Raw genomic sequence first — 15,262 nt, forward strand, 5'->3', positions numbered from 1 at the left:
TAAGGAAGTTGTGAAAAACATAGGAAAATTAAATGATAACTTCTCCGTCAACACTAATTTAATCATTATTGGTGACACAAATAACACTAATAAACCTCTGGAAAAATTGCAGAGCAACATGAAAGATTCTTTGGAATACATACTTAAACTCATGCAGAAAACAAATGTAATAATTCATCCAATACCACTTAGACATGACGCACAAGGTCTAAATGGAAAAATCAAAGCTCCAGACTGCATTATGTTAGAAAAAATCAACATTGCCACAGGTGTGTGTAGGAAGAGATTATCTGTGAATTTCAAAATCGAACGCCTGAAAAGAAATGAATAAACAACTCATGGTTTACATCTAAACAAACAAGGAAAGATTTTCATTTGTAATAGGCTTGCTTCTTTCATACACGTGGCGAAAACTGAAAAACCAAGTACCAGTAAACGGAAAAAGCATACGCAAATGGAGCGTCACATAGAAAGTGCCAGTCTAAAAGTGAAAGTGCCACCCATCAAAAAACAGACAGTTATGGACCATTTTATAACAAAAAATAAGCCCAATGAAAGTCATAACAACACACTTACTAGATCAAATTTCAAACCATCGCAGCAACAAGGCAGTCGTTAATGGACAAATGGGTGAAAAAGGACAGAAAAGCAATGAAAATTGGGAACATTTTCACAGAAGAAAGGCAGGAACCCACAAACGGTGAACCAGCAAGCCACACGGCACACAATATGAATACCATCCCAGGAAAAATTAGGATTTTTTACCACTAAGTACACTAGCGCAAATAGTGAGGTAAATGATCAAGCAAGAAATGATTCCCTCCCTGTCCCTAATTTTAAATTACTCCATCAGAATGTTTGGTCACTCCCGAATAAACTAAATGAAATAGAAACAATATTAAATGCTCTAAATGATATTTCTGTACTATGCTTTACAGAACACTGGATCAAACAAGAATTGTTAGAGCAAACATACCTTCCTCAATTCAAACTTGCAAGCATGTTTTGTAGGAAAATATTGAGTCATGGGGGTACTTGTATATATGAACCATGGACCATGCCGTTGGCGGGGAGGCTTGTGTGCCTCAGCGATACAGATAGCCGTACCGTAGGTGCAGCCACAACGGAGGGGTATCTGTTGAGAGGCCAGACAAACGTGTGGTTCCTAAAGAGGGGCAGCAGCCTTTTCAGTAGTTGCAGGGGCAACAGTCTGGATGATTGACTGATCTGGTCTTGTAACACTAACCAAAACGGCCTTGCTGTGCCGGTACTGTGAACAGCTGAAAGCAAGGGGAAACTACAGCCGTAATTTATATTGAGGGCATGCAGCTTTACTGTATGGTTAAATGGTGATGGCGTCCTCTTGGGTAAAATATTCTGCAGGTAAAAAAGTCCCCCATGCGGATCTCCGGGTGGGGACTACTCAAGAGGATGTAGTTATCAGGAGAAAGAAAACTGGCATTCTATGGATCGGAGCATGGAATGTCAGATCCCTTAATCGGGCAGGTAGGTTAGAAAATTTAAAAAGGGCAATGGATAGATTAAAGTTAGATATAGTGGGAATTAGTGAAGTTCGGTGGCAGGATGAAAAAGACTTCTGGTCTGGTGAATGCAGGGTTATAACTACAAAAGCAAATAGGGGTAATGCAGGAGTAGATTTAATAATGAATAAAAAAAATACCAGTGCAGGTAAGCTACTACAAACAGCATAGTGAACACCTTATTGTGGCCAAGATAGACACGAAGCCCACACCTACTACTAGTTTATATGCCAACTAGCTCTGCAGATGATGAAGAAATTGAAGAAATGTATGACGAGATAAAAGAAATTATTCAGAGAGTGAAGGGAGATGAAAATTTAATAGCCATGGATGACTGGAATTCGATAGTAGGAAAAGGAAGAGAAGAAAACGTAGTAGGTGAATATGGAATGGGGTTAAGGAATGAAAGAGGAAGACACCTGGTAGAATTTTGCACAGAACATAACTTAATCATAGCTAACACTTGGTTCAAGAATCACAAAAGAAGGTTGTATACATGGAAGAAACCTGGAGATACTGTAAGGTGTCGGATAGATTATATAATGGTAAGACAGAGATTTAGGAACCAGGTTTTAAATTGTAAGACATTTCCAGGGGCAGATGTGGACTCTGACCACAATCTATTGGTTATGAACTGTAAATTAAAACTGAAGAAACTGCACAAAGGTGGGAATTTAAGGAGATGGGACCTGGATAAATTGAAAGAAGCAGAGGTTGTAGAGAGTTTCAGGGAGAGCATTAGGGAACGATTGACAAGAATGGGGGAAAGAAATACAGTAGAAGAAGAATGGGTAGCTTTAAGAGATGAAATAGTGAAAGCAGCAGAGGATTAAATAGGTAAAAAGACGAGGGGTAATAGAAATCCTGGGGTAACAGAAGAGGTATTGAATTTAACTGATGAAAGGAGAAAATACAAAAATGCAGTAAATGAAGCAGGCAAAAAGGAATAAAAATGTCTCAAAAATGAGATTGACAGGAAGTGCAAAATGGCTAAGCATGGATGGCTAGAGGACAAATGTAAGGGTGTAGATGCTTATCTCACTATAGGTACGATAGATACTACAGGAAAATTAAAGAGACCTTTGGAGAAAAAAGAACCACTTGAATGAATATCAAGAGCTCAAATGGAAACTCAGTTCTAAGCCAAGAAGGCAAACAGAAAGGTGGAAGGAGTATATAGGGGGTCTTTACTAGGGCAATGTTCTTGAGCACAATATTATGGAAATGGAAGAGGAGGTAGAAGAAGTTGAAATGGGAGATATGATACTGCGTGAATAGTTTGACAGAGCATTGTAAGACGTAAGTCATAACAGGTCCCGGGAGTAGACAACATTCCATCAGAACTACTGATAGCCTTGGGAGAGCTAGCCCTGACGAAACTCTACCATCTGGTGAGCAAGATGTATGAGACAGGCGAAATACCCTCAGAGATCAAGAAGAATATAATAATTCCAATCCCAAAGAAAGCAGGTGCTGACAGATGTGAAAATTTCCGAACTAACCGTCTAATAAGCCATGGCTGCAAAATACTAACACGAATTCTTTACAGATGAATGGAAAAACTGCTAGAAGCCGACCTTGGGGACAGATCAGTTTGGATTCCGTAGAAATGTTGGAACACATGAGGCAAAACTGACCCTACAACTTATCTTAGAGAATACATTATGGAAAGGCAAACCTACATTTATAACATATGTAGACTTAGAGAAGGCTTTTCACAATGTTGATTGGAATACTTTCTTTCAAATTCTGAAAGTGGCATGGGTAAAACACAGGGAGCAAAAGGCTATTTACAATTTGTACAGAAACCAGATGGCAGTTATAAGAGTCGAGGGACATGAAAGGGAAGCAGTGGTTGGGAAGGGAGTGAGACAGGGTTGTAGCCTCTCCCCGATGTTATTCAATCTGTATATTGAGCAAGCAGTAAAGAAAACAAAAGAAAAATTGGGAGTAGATATTAAAATCCATGGAGAAGAAATAAAAACTTTGAGGTTCGCCAATGACATTGTAATTCTGTCAGAGACAGAAAAGGACCTGGAAGAGCAGCTGAACGGAATGGACAGTGTCTTGAAAGGAGGATATAAGATGAACACCAACAAAAGCAAAACGAGGATAATGGAATGTAGTCAAATTAAATCGGGTGATGCTGTGGGAATTAGATTAGTAAATGAGACTTTTAAAATAGTAAAGGAGTTTTGCTATTTGGGGAGAAAAATAACTGATTATGGTTGAAGTAGAGAGGATATAAAACGTAGATTGGCAATGGCAAGGAAATCATTTCTGAAGAAGAGATATTTGTAACAACGAGTATAGATTTAAGTGTCAGGAAGTTGTTTCTGAAAGTATTTGTATGGAGTGTAGCCATGTATGGAAGTGAAACATGGACGATAAATAGTTTGGACAAGATGAGAATAGAAGCTTTCGAAATGTGGTGCTACAGAAGAATGCTGAAGATTAGATGGGTAGATCACATAATTAATGAGGAGGAATTGAATAGAATTGGGGAGAAGAGGAGTTTGTGGCACAACTTGACAAGAAGAAGGGACCGGTTGGTAGGACATGTTCTGAGGCATCAGGGTGGATCACAAATTTAGCATTCGAGGGCAGTGTGGAGGGTAAAAATCATAGTGGGAAACCAAGAGATGAATACACTAAGCAGATTCAGAAGGATGTAGGCTGCAGTAGGTACTGGGAGATGAAGAAGCTTGCACAGGATAGAGTAGCATGGAGAGCTGCATCAAACCAGTCTCTGGACTGAAGACCACAACAAACATTGAATTCAATAGTGTAACTAAATACCATAAACTATCCTGTGAAAAAGATATACAACTCTATTGCTGAACTACCAAGGCAAAATACAGTTATTATTTGTGTGTACAGGTCACCAGATGGAGACAAAAAAGTGTTTTACATGGACGAACTCTTGGAAAAAATTCACTCTCCCAAGAAAAATATAATTATGTGTGGTGACTTTAATATTGATTTCTCGAAATCCAATAAATTCAGAGATTACATTATAAATTTATTACAATCCTTCAACATCAGCCCAACGGTAACTGAACCAACTCGAGAAACACCTACCTCTGCATCTATTATTGATCAGATCTTGATAAATACGTGCAAATATGCCTATAACACACAAGTTGTAAACATGGGTTTTAGTGATCACTATGCTCAAATTCTTGCAATGAATGTTTCAGGACACCAAATTCCCAGTTGAATACAACACACTGTAAGGAATTTCAGTATAAAGAATGTGGAATACTTTTGTTCTCTCCTAGAGGATGAAAGTTGGAAAGACGTATATGACTGTAATGAGACCAATGAGAAATGTGATAAGTTTATGGCTACATTCAAACATTTTTTTGAAATGGCTTTTCCCAAGCAAACAACAATGTTGAACTCTACTCAAAAAACAAATAAGTGGATTACAAAAGGGATAAGGATATCATGTCAAAATAAAAGGAGATTGTATGAGTACTGCAAGCAAATACCAGTCCTGACTTTATTGCATATTTCAAAAGATATAAAAGAATACTAACATGAGTTATTTCAAAAGTAAAAAAAATAGAAAATGACAAAATATTGTGTGATTCCAAAAATAAAACTAAAGCAACCTGGCAAATTATAAGGAAAGAAATTGGTACCAGGCCAGTTAATATAGTAATATAGAACCATGGACCTTGCCGCTGGTGTGGAGGCTCGCGTGCCTCAGCTATACAGATGGCCGTACCGTAGGTGCAACCACAATGGAGGTGTATCTGTTGAGAGGCCAGACAAACATGTGGTTCCTAAAGAGGGGCAGTAGCCTTTTCAGTAGTTGCAGGGGCAACAGTCTGGATGATTGACTGATCTGGCCTTGTAACAATAACCAAAATGGCCTTGCTGTGCTGGCACTGTGAACGGCTGAAAGCAAGGGGAAACTACAGCCATAATTTATCCCGAGGGCATGCAGCTTTACTGTATGGTTAAATGATGATGACGTCCTCTTGGGTAAAACATTCCGGAGGTAAAATAGTCCCCCATTCGGATCTCCGGGTGGGGACTACTCAAGAGGACGTTGTTATCAGGAGAAAGAAAACTGACGTTCTATGGATTGGAGCGTGGAATGTCAGATCCCTTAATCGGGCAGGTAGGTTAGAAAATTTAAAAAGGGAAATGGATAGGTTAAAGTTAGATATAGTGGGAATTAGTGAAGTTCGGTGGCAGGAGGAACAAGACTTTTGGTCAGGTGAATACAGGGCTATAAAGACAAAATCAAATAGGGGTAATGCAGGCGTAGGTTTAATAATGAATAAAAAAATAGCAGTGCAGGTAAGCTACTACAAACAGCATAGTGAACACCTTATTGTGGCCAAGATAGACACGAAGCCCACGCCTACTACAGTAGTACAAGTTTATATGCCAACTAGCTCTGCAGATGATGAAGAAATTGATGAAATGTATGATGAGATAAAAGAAATTATTCAGATAGTGAAGGGAGTCGAAAATTAAATAGTCATGGGTGACTGGAATTCGAGTGTAGGAAAAGGGAGAGAAGGAAACATAGTAGGTGAATATGGATTGGGGGTAAGAAATGAAAGAGGAAGCCGTCTGTTAGAATTTTGCACAGAGCATAACTTAATCATAGCTAACAATTGGTTCAAGAATCATAAAAGAAGGTTGTATACATGGAAGAATCCCGGAGATACTAAAAGGTATCAGATAGATTACATAATGGTAAGACAGAGATTTAGGAACCAGGTTTTAAATTGTAAGACATTTCCAGGGGTAGATGTGGACTCTGACCACAATCTATTGGTTATGAACTGCAGATTAAAATTGAAGAAACTGCAAAAAGGTGGCAATTTAAGGAGATGGGACCTGGATAAACTGACTATACCAGAGGTTGTGCAGAGTTTCAGGGAGAGCATAAGGGAACAATTGACAGCAGTGGGGGAAAGAAGTACAGTAGAAGAAGAATGGGTAGCTCTGAGGGATGAAGCAGTGAAGGCAGCAGAGGATCAAGTAGGTAAAAGACGAGGGCTAATAGAAATCCTTGGGTAACAGAGGAAATATTGAATTTAATTGATGAAAGGAGGAAACATAAAGACACAGTAAATGAAGCAGGCAAAAAGGAATACAAACGTCTCAAAAATGAGATCGGCAGGAAGCGCAAAATGGCTAAGCAGGGATAGCTAGAGGACAAATGTAAGGATGTAGAGGCTTATCTCACTAGGGGTAAGATAGATATTGCCTACAGGAAAATTAAAGAGACCTTTGGAGAAAAGAGAACCACTTGTATGAATATCAAGAACTCAGGTGGAAACCCAGTCCTAACCATAGAAGGGAAAGCAGAAAGGTGGAAGGAGTATATAGAGGGTCTATACAAGGGCAATGTACTTGAGGACAATATTATAGAAATGGAAGAGAATGTAGATGAAGATGAAAAGGGAGATACGATATTGCGTGAAGAGTTTGACAGAGCACTGAAAGACCTGAGCCCAAACAAGGCCCCGGGAGTAGACAACATTCCATTAGAACTACTGACGGCCTTGGGAGAGCCAGTCCTGACAAAACTCTACCATTTGGTGAGCAAGATGTATGAGACAGGCGAAGTACCCTCAGACTTCAAGAAGAATATTATAATTCCAATCCCAAAGAAAGCGGGTGTTGACAGATGTGAAAATTACCGAACTATCAGTTTAATAAGTCACAGCTGCAAAATACTAACGTGAATTCTTTACAGACGAATGGAAAAACTGGTAGAAGCCAACCTCGGGAAAGATCAGTTTGGAGTACATAGAAATATTGGAACACGTGAGGCAATACTGACCTTACAACTTATCTTAGAAGAAAGATTAAGGAAACGCAAACCTACGTTTCTAGCATTTGTAGACTTAGAGAAAGATTTTGACAATGTTGACTGGAATACTCTCTTTCAAATTCTAAAGGTGGCAGGGGTAAAATACAGTGAGGGAAAGGCTATTTACAATTTGTACAGAAACCAGATGGCAGTTATAAGAGTCGAGGGGCATGAAAGGAAAGCAGCGGTTGGGAAGGGAGTGAGACAGGGTTGTAGCCTCTCCCCGATGTTATTCAATCTGTATATTGAGCAAGCAGTAAAGGAAACTAAAGAAAAATTTGGAGTAGGTATTAAAATCCATGGAGAAAAAATAAAAACTTTGAGGTTCACCAATGACATTGTAATTCTGTCAGAGACAGCAAAGGACTTGGAAGAGCAGTTGAACGGAATGGACAGTGTCTTGAAAGGAGGATGTAAGATAAACATCAATAAAAGCACAACGAGGATAATGGAATGTAGTCGAATTAAGTCAGCTGATGCTGAGGAAATGAGACACTTAACGTAGTTAAGGAGTTTTGCTATTTGGGGAGCAAAATAACTGATGATGGTCGAAGTAGAGAGGATATAAAATGTAGACTGGCAATGGCAAGGAAAGCATTTCTGAAGAAGAGAAATTTGTTAACATTGAGTATAGATTTAAGTGTCAGGAAGGCGTTTCTGAGAGTATTTGTATAGAGTGTAGCCATGCATGGAAGTGAAACATGGATGATAAATAGTTTGGACAAGAAAAGAATAGATGTGGTGCTACAGAAGAATGCTGAAGATTAGATGGGTAGATCACATAACTAATGAGGAGGTACTGTATAGAACTGGGGAGAAGAGGAGTTTGTGGCACAACTTGACGAGAAGAAGGGACCGGTTGGTAGGACATATTCTGAGGCATCAAAGGATCACAAATTTAGCATTCCAGGACAGCGTGGAGGGTAAAAATCGTAGAGGGAGACCAAGAGATGACTACATTAAGCAGATTCAGAAGGATGTAGGTTGCAGTAGGTACTGGGAGATGAAGAAACTTGCACTGGATAGGGTAGCATGGAAAGCTGCATCAAACCAGTCTCAGGACTGATGACCACAACAACAACAACAACAACAACAACAGAGCTGATTATGAATAAAAATAAACTTACTGACCCCAAACATGTTGCAAGTGGTTTCTGTGCTTTCAACAATTATTTCTCAAATATAGAACAGCAGTTAATAAATACACACCATGACAAACAGCCAACCAGTCACTCAGATCAAAAAATTCATTCAAACAAATTATTCCTGTATCCAGCAACACCTGAGGAACTATCAAGAATCCTAATAGAATTTAATAAATATTCAGTGGGTGTTGATGAGATACCAGATGTTATTATCAAAGCTAGTGCAACATTTATTGTGGAACCACTAACGGACATAGTAAAGTCATCTTTTGAGAGTGGTATATTTCCAGATAATCTAAAAACTGCAAAAGTAAAACTTTTGCATAATAAGGGTTAAAAAAGTGATATTGCTAATTATAGACCAGTTTCAGTTTTGTCAGGCTTCAGCAAAATTATGGAAAAAATGTTCCTTAGAAGATTACAAGTTTTCTTAAATAAAGAGAGGCCCATAAGTGACTCCTAACATGGGTTCAGAGCTGGAAAGTCAACTCAGTCAGCAATTTTTGCTTTCTTAAATAATGTATTAAAAGCAATGGATGATAAATAACATGTATCTGGGATATTTCTGATCTAAGTAAAGCCTTTAATGTAATTTATCATGACATTCTCTTGTGTAAATTAAGTAATTATGGAATTAGTGGTCAGTATGAAAAGTGGATCCAGTCATACCTCAGTAATTGTCAGCAGATTACAGACATAAAACACAAAGATCGTGAAACCCAAAAAAATTCTAGTTTTTTACAGTTATGAGCAGAAAATCAAGTATGGAGTCCCAGAAAGGTCAGTTCTAGGACCTGTCATATTTCTGCTGCATATAAATGACTTGGCTAGTAAAATATGTGATGGAACTACTGTACTGTTTGCAGATGACACTAATATTCTAATTATATCACAGAATGAGGAAAATCTGCAGGAGGCTGAAGTACCAGTTATGCGTACCTTAACACACTGGTTCAAGACCAATAGGTTCATCATAAATTCTGAAAAAACTGTAGCAGTTAACTTTCATACCACACAAAACCTCTGAAGTGGGAGGTACACCTAAAAAATTTAAATAAGAGACTGAATTGACTAGCATATGCTGTTAGGATCCTCCTCAAAATACAAGCTGCTCATCAGTGCTGACAATGTATCATTGCAGTATAGTCACTACTTGTTATTGTTGCTGTGGTCTTCAGTCCTGATACTGGTTTGATGCAGCTCTCCATGCTACTCTATCCTGTGCAAACTTCTTCATCTGTACCTAATGCAGCCTACATCCTTCTCAATCTGCTTAATGTATTCATCTCTTGGTCTCCCTATATGATTTTTACCCTCCACGCTGCCCTCCAATACTAAATTGGTGATCCCTTGATGCCTCAGAACATGTCCTACCAACCGATCCCTTCTTCTAGTCAAGTTGTGCCACAAACTCCTCTTCTCACCAGTTCTATACAATACCTCTTCATTAGTTATGGGATCTACCCATCTAATCTTCAGCATTCTTCTGTAACACTACATTTCAAAAGCTTCTATTCTCTTCTTGTCCAAACTATTTATCATCCATGTTTCACTTCCATGCATGGCTACACTCTATACAAATACTCTCAGAAACGCCTTCCTGACACTTAAATCTATACTCAATGTTAACAAATTTCTCTTCTTCAGAAATGCTTTCCTTGCCATTGCCAGTCTACATTTTATATCCTCTCTACTTCAACCATCATCAGTTATTTTGCTCCCCAAATAGCAAAACTCCTTTACTACTTTAAGTGTCACATTTCTTAATCTAATTCCCTCAGCATCACCCAAGTTAACTTGACTACATTCCATTATCCTTGTTTCGCTTTTGTTGATGTTCATCTTATATCCTCCTTTCAAGGCACTGTCCATTCCGTTCAACTGCTCTTCCAAGTCCTTTGCTGTCTCTGACAGAATTAGAATGTCATTGGCGAACCTTAAAGTTTTTATTTCTTCTCCATGGATTTTAATTCCCACTACAAATTTTTCTTTTGTTTCCTTTACTGCTTGCTCAATATACAGAATGAATAACATTGGGGAGAGGCTACAGCTCTGTCTCACTCCCTTCCCAACCACTGCTTCCCTTTCATGTCCCTCGACTTTTATAACTGCCATCTGCTTGCTGTACAAATTGTAAATAGCCTTTTGCTCCCTGTATTTTACCCCTGCCACCTTTAGAATTTGAAAGAGAGTATTCCAGTCAACATTGTCAAAATCTTTCTTTAAGTCTACAAATGATAGAAATGTAGGTTTGCCTTTTCTTAATCTTGCTTCTAAGATAAGCCTTAGGGTCAGTATTGCCTCACATGTTCCAACATTTCTACAGAATCCAAACTGATCTTCCCCAAGGTCGGCTTGTACCAGTTTTTCCATTCATCTGTAAAGAATTCACGTTAGTATTTTGCAGTCGTGACTTATTAAACTGATAGTTCAGTAATTTTCACATCTGTCAACACATGCTTTCTTTGGGATTGGAATTATTATATTCTTCTTTAAGTCTGAGGGTATTTTGCCCGTCTCATACATTTTGGTCACCAGATGGTAGAATTTTGTCAGGACTGGCTCTCCCAAGGCTGTCAGTAGTTCTAATGGAATGTTGTCTACTCCCAGGGCCTTTACTGCTTGCTCAATATACAGATTGAATAACATCGGGGAGAGGCTACAACCCTGTCTCACTCACTTCCCAACCACTGCTTCCCTTTCAGCAGTATCATATCTCCCATTTCATCTTCATCTACATCCTCTTGCATTTCCATAATATTGCCCTCAAGTACATCACACTTGTATAGACCCTCTATATACTCCTTCCACTTTTCTGCTTTCCCTTCTTTGCTTAGAACTGGGTTTCCATCTGAGCTCTTGATATTCATAAAAGTGGTTCTTTTTTCTCCAAAGGTATCTAATTTTCCTGTAGGCAGTATCTATCTTACCGCTAGTGAGATAAGCCTCTACATCCTTATATTTGTCCTCTACCCATCCCTGCTTAGCCATTTTGCACTTCCTGTCGATCTCATTTTTGAGTCGTTTGTATTCCTTTTTGCCTGCTTCATTTACTGCATTTTTGTATTTTTTCCTTTCATCAGTTAAATTCAATACCTCTTCTGTTACCCCAGGATTTCTATTACCCCTCGTCTTTTTACCTACTTGATCCTCTGCTGCTTTCACTATTTCATCTCTTAAAGCTACCCTTTTTCTTCTACTGTATTTCTTTCCCCTATTCTTGTCAATCATTCCCTAATGCTCTCCCTGAAACTCTCTACAACCTCTGCTTCTTTCAATTTATCCAGGTCCCATCTCCTTAAATTCCTGCCTATGTGCAGTTTCTTCAGTTTTAATTTAGAGTTCATAACCAATAGATTGTGGTCAGAGTCCACATCTGCCCCTGGAAATGTCTTACAATTTTAAACCTCGTTCCTAAATCTCTGTCTTACCATTATATAATCTATCTGAAACCTGTCAGTATCTCCAGGTTTCTTCCATGTATACAACCTCCGTTTATGATCCTTGAACCAAGTGTTAGCTATGATTAAGTTATGCTCTGTGCAAAATTCTACCAGGCGCCTTCCTCTTTCATTTCTTACCCCCAATCCACATTCACCTACTACGTTTTCTTCTCTTCCTTTTCCTACTATCGAATTCCAGTCACCCATGACTATTAAATTTTCATCTCCCTTCGCTATCTGAATAATTTCTTTTATCTCATCATACATTTCTTCAATTTCTTTGCCATCTGCCGAGCTAGTTGGCATATAAACTTGTACTACTGTAGTAGGCATGGGCTTTGTGTCTATCTTGGCCACAATAAGGTGTTCACTATGCTGTTTGTAGTAGCTTACCTGCACTGCTATTTTTTTATTCATTATTAAACCTACTCCTGCATTACCCCTATTTGATTTTGTATTTATAACCCTGTATTCACCTGACCAGATGTCTTGTTCCTCCTGCCACTGAACTTCGCTAATTCCCACTATATTTCACTTTAACCTATCCATTTCCCTTTTCAAATTTTCTAACCTACCTGCTCGATTAAGGGATGTGACATTCCACACTCTGATCCGTAGAATGCCAGTTTTCTTTCTCCTGATAACGACGTCCTCTTGACCAGTCCCCGCCCGGAGATCCGAATGGGGGACTATTTTACCCCTGGAATATTTTACCCAAGAGGTCGCCATCATCATTTAACCATGAATGCCCTCCGGAAAAATTACGGCTGTAGTCTCCCTTTGCTTTCAGCCGTTCGCAGTACCAGCACAGCAAGGCCATTTTGGTTAGTGTTACAAGGCCAGATCAGTCAGTCATCCAGACTGTTGCCCCTGCAACTACTGAAAAGGCTGTTGCCCCTCTTCATTAACCACATGTTTGTCTGGCCTCTCAACAGATACCCCTCCGTTGTGGTTGCACCTACGGTACGGCCATCTGTATCGCTGAGGCACGCAAGCCTCCCCACCAACGGCAAGGTCTATGGTTCCTGGTGGGGGAGTAACTATTTATGTACGGAATAATTTTTTGGGGGAATTCCGCAAATATTACAAAAACATAAAATACAGGAATAAATTATCAGGGTGATAAAAAAAGGCTACAAGTAAGGATTCCTGTAGAACCTACACAGGAACACAGTAAATAAAAACGTATGCAAAAGGGGAGTGTATCATTCTGGAGGTATGTTATATAACCATAAGCCTTCTTACCTAAAATGCATACCAACATTAAATGTATTTAAAATAAAGTTAAAACAGTTCTTTCTTGACTATTGCTTCTATTCTTTGTCTGAGTTTATGGAACATTATAGTAAGTAAACCTCATTTACCAAATTTCACTAATTGTCAATTCATAATATAGTTCACATTGTGCTTATCATGTCATCTCACTTAATAACTGCTATTATAACTTGTAGAAACAATGTAGTACACCAACCTACATTATTATGCATTTTTATTATGTCAACAATGTAGTCAAAATGACTACTATATAGTAAACTAACTAGGTTTACCACTGTCCTATATCACATGTGCAAACAATGTATGAAACTGATTCTTGGACCAATAAATAAACACTGTTTGTAGCACAGGTGACGATATATGTATAAAAGAAAATAATTTTATTTTTCTAGGTATCCAACCAAGTTCACAATTCCACTTTTATGCACAATAGTTTTATGACTGAATGAGTCATCGGGTGCTGCAAACAGATCTAAGACTTTGCTCAAGCACCCAGTAACATGGATGGACACTTATAACTATTCCTTCCATAAGTTACACAAGGAAAACCTCAGATTTTTTTAAATTATTACAATTTACAAGTACAACTATTGATCACTGTGTAAGCAGCCACAGAGATATCCTTCATCTAAAGTGTTATCACAAACAGAATGGGAAGTGCATGATTAATATTTAGCCTCAAATAGATGCTGTGTTGTGTTACGGTACTCTTAAAGACTATCACAAAACTTTTTAGATGACTGAAAACTCAATTCAAGCTTCAAGTGAGCCCTTTATGCTTTTGACATAGCACCTCACAAGCAGCTTGTAATCAAATTGTGTACTTATGGAATATCATCTCAGTTATGTGACTGGATTTTTTATTTCCTGTCAGGGGAGTCAGAGCTCATAGAAACTGATGGAAAGTCATTGAATAAAATAGAAGTAATATCTGGCATTCCTCGAGGCAGTTTTATAGGCTCCCTGCTGTTCCTTATCTATATAAATGATTTAGGAGACAATCTTAGCATCTGCCTTAGGTTATTTGCAGATGATGCTTTCATATATCATCTAGTAGAGACATCAGAAGATCAAAATAAATTCCAAAATGATTTAGAAAAGATACCTTTATGGTGTGAAAATTGGTCATTGACTCTAAGCAATGAAAAGTGTGATGCGATCCACGTGAGTGCTAAAAGGAGTCTGTTAAACTTCAGTTACATGACAAGTCAATCACATATAAAGGCCATAAATTCAATTAAATACCTACTAATTACAATTACAAACACTTTAAATTGGAAGGAACATGCAGAAAATACTGTGGGGAGGATAAACCAAAGACTGTTTTATTGGCAGAATCTTTGAAGCTACAACAGATCTACTAAAGAGACTGCCTACACTATGCTTGTCTGTCCACTTTTGGAGTAAAGCTGCACAGTGAGGGATCCTTACCAGACAGGATTAACAGAATACGTTGAAAAAGTTCAAAGAAGGGCAGCATGTTTTGTGTTATCGAGAAATAGGGGAGAGAATGCCATGGACATGATACATGATTTGGGATGCACATCGTTAAAACAAAGGTGTTTCATATTGTGGTGGGATCTTCTCATGAAATTTCAGTCACCAACTTTCTCCTCCAAATGTGAAAATATTTTCTTGACGCCAACCTATGTAGGGAGAAATGATCATCACAATAAAATAAGGGAAATCAAAGCTTGCATGGAAACATATAGCTGTTCATTTTTTCTACATGCTGTTTGAGAGTGGAATAACAGAGAATTATTGTGAGCCAGGCACGTAAGTGTGATTTGTACTGTATTGATGTAGATGTAGATCTTGCATAAACATAAACCACTGTTAACACTCCCACTATGTGTGGTATGACAGTCTCCTATACTAAAGTTCTTAAGGAAAGTACTTGTTAAAACATTTTCAGAATGAATACAAAAATCTTATTATAATGTACCGTACATATAATTTTTGTTTATAAAAAAAACCTAAAATGAATTTCTACAGACAAATTGTTTGGCGGCA

Source organism: Schistocerca nitens, chromosome 10, assembly GCF_023898315.1.
Source record: "Schistocerca nitens isolate TAMUIC-IGC-003100 chromosome 10, iqSchNite1.1, whole genome shotgun sequence".
NCBI lineage: Eukaryota > Metazoa > Arthropoda > Insecta > Orthoptera > Acrididae > Schistocerca > Schistocerca nitens.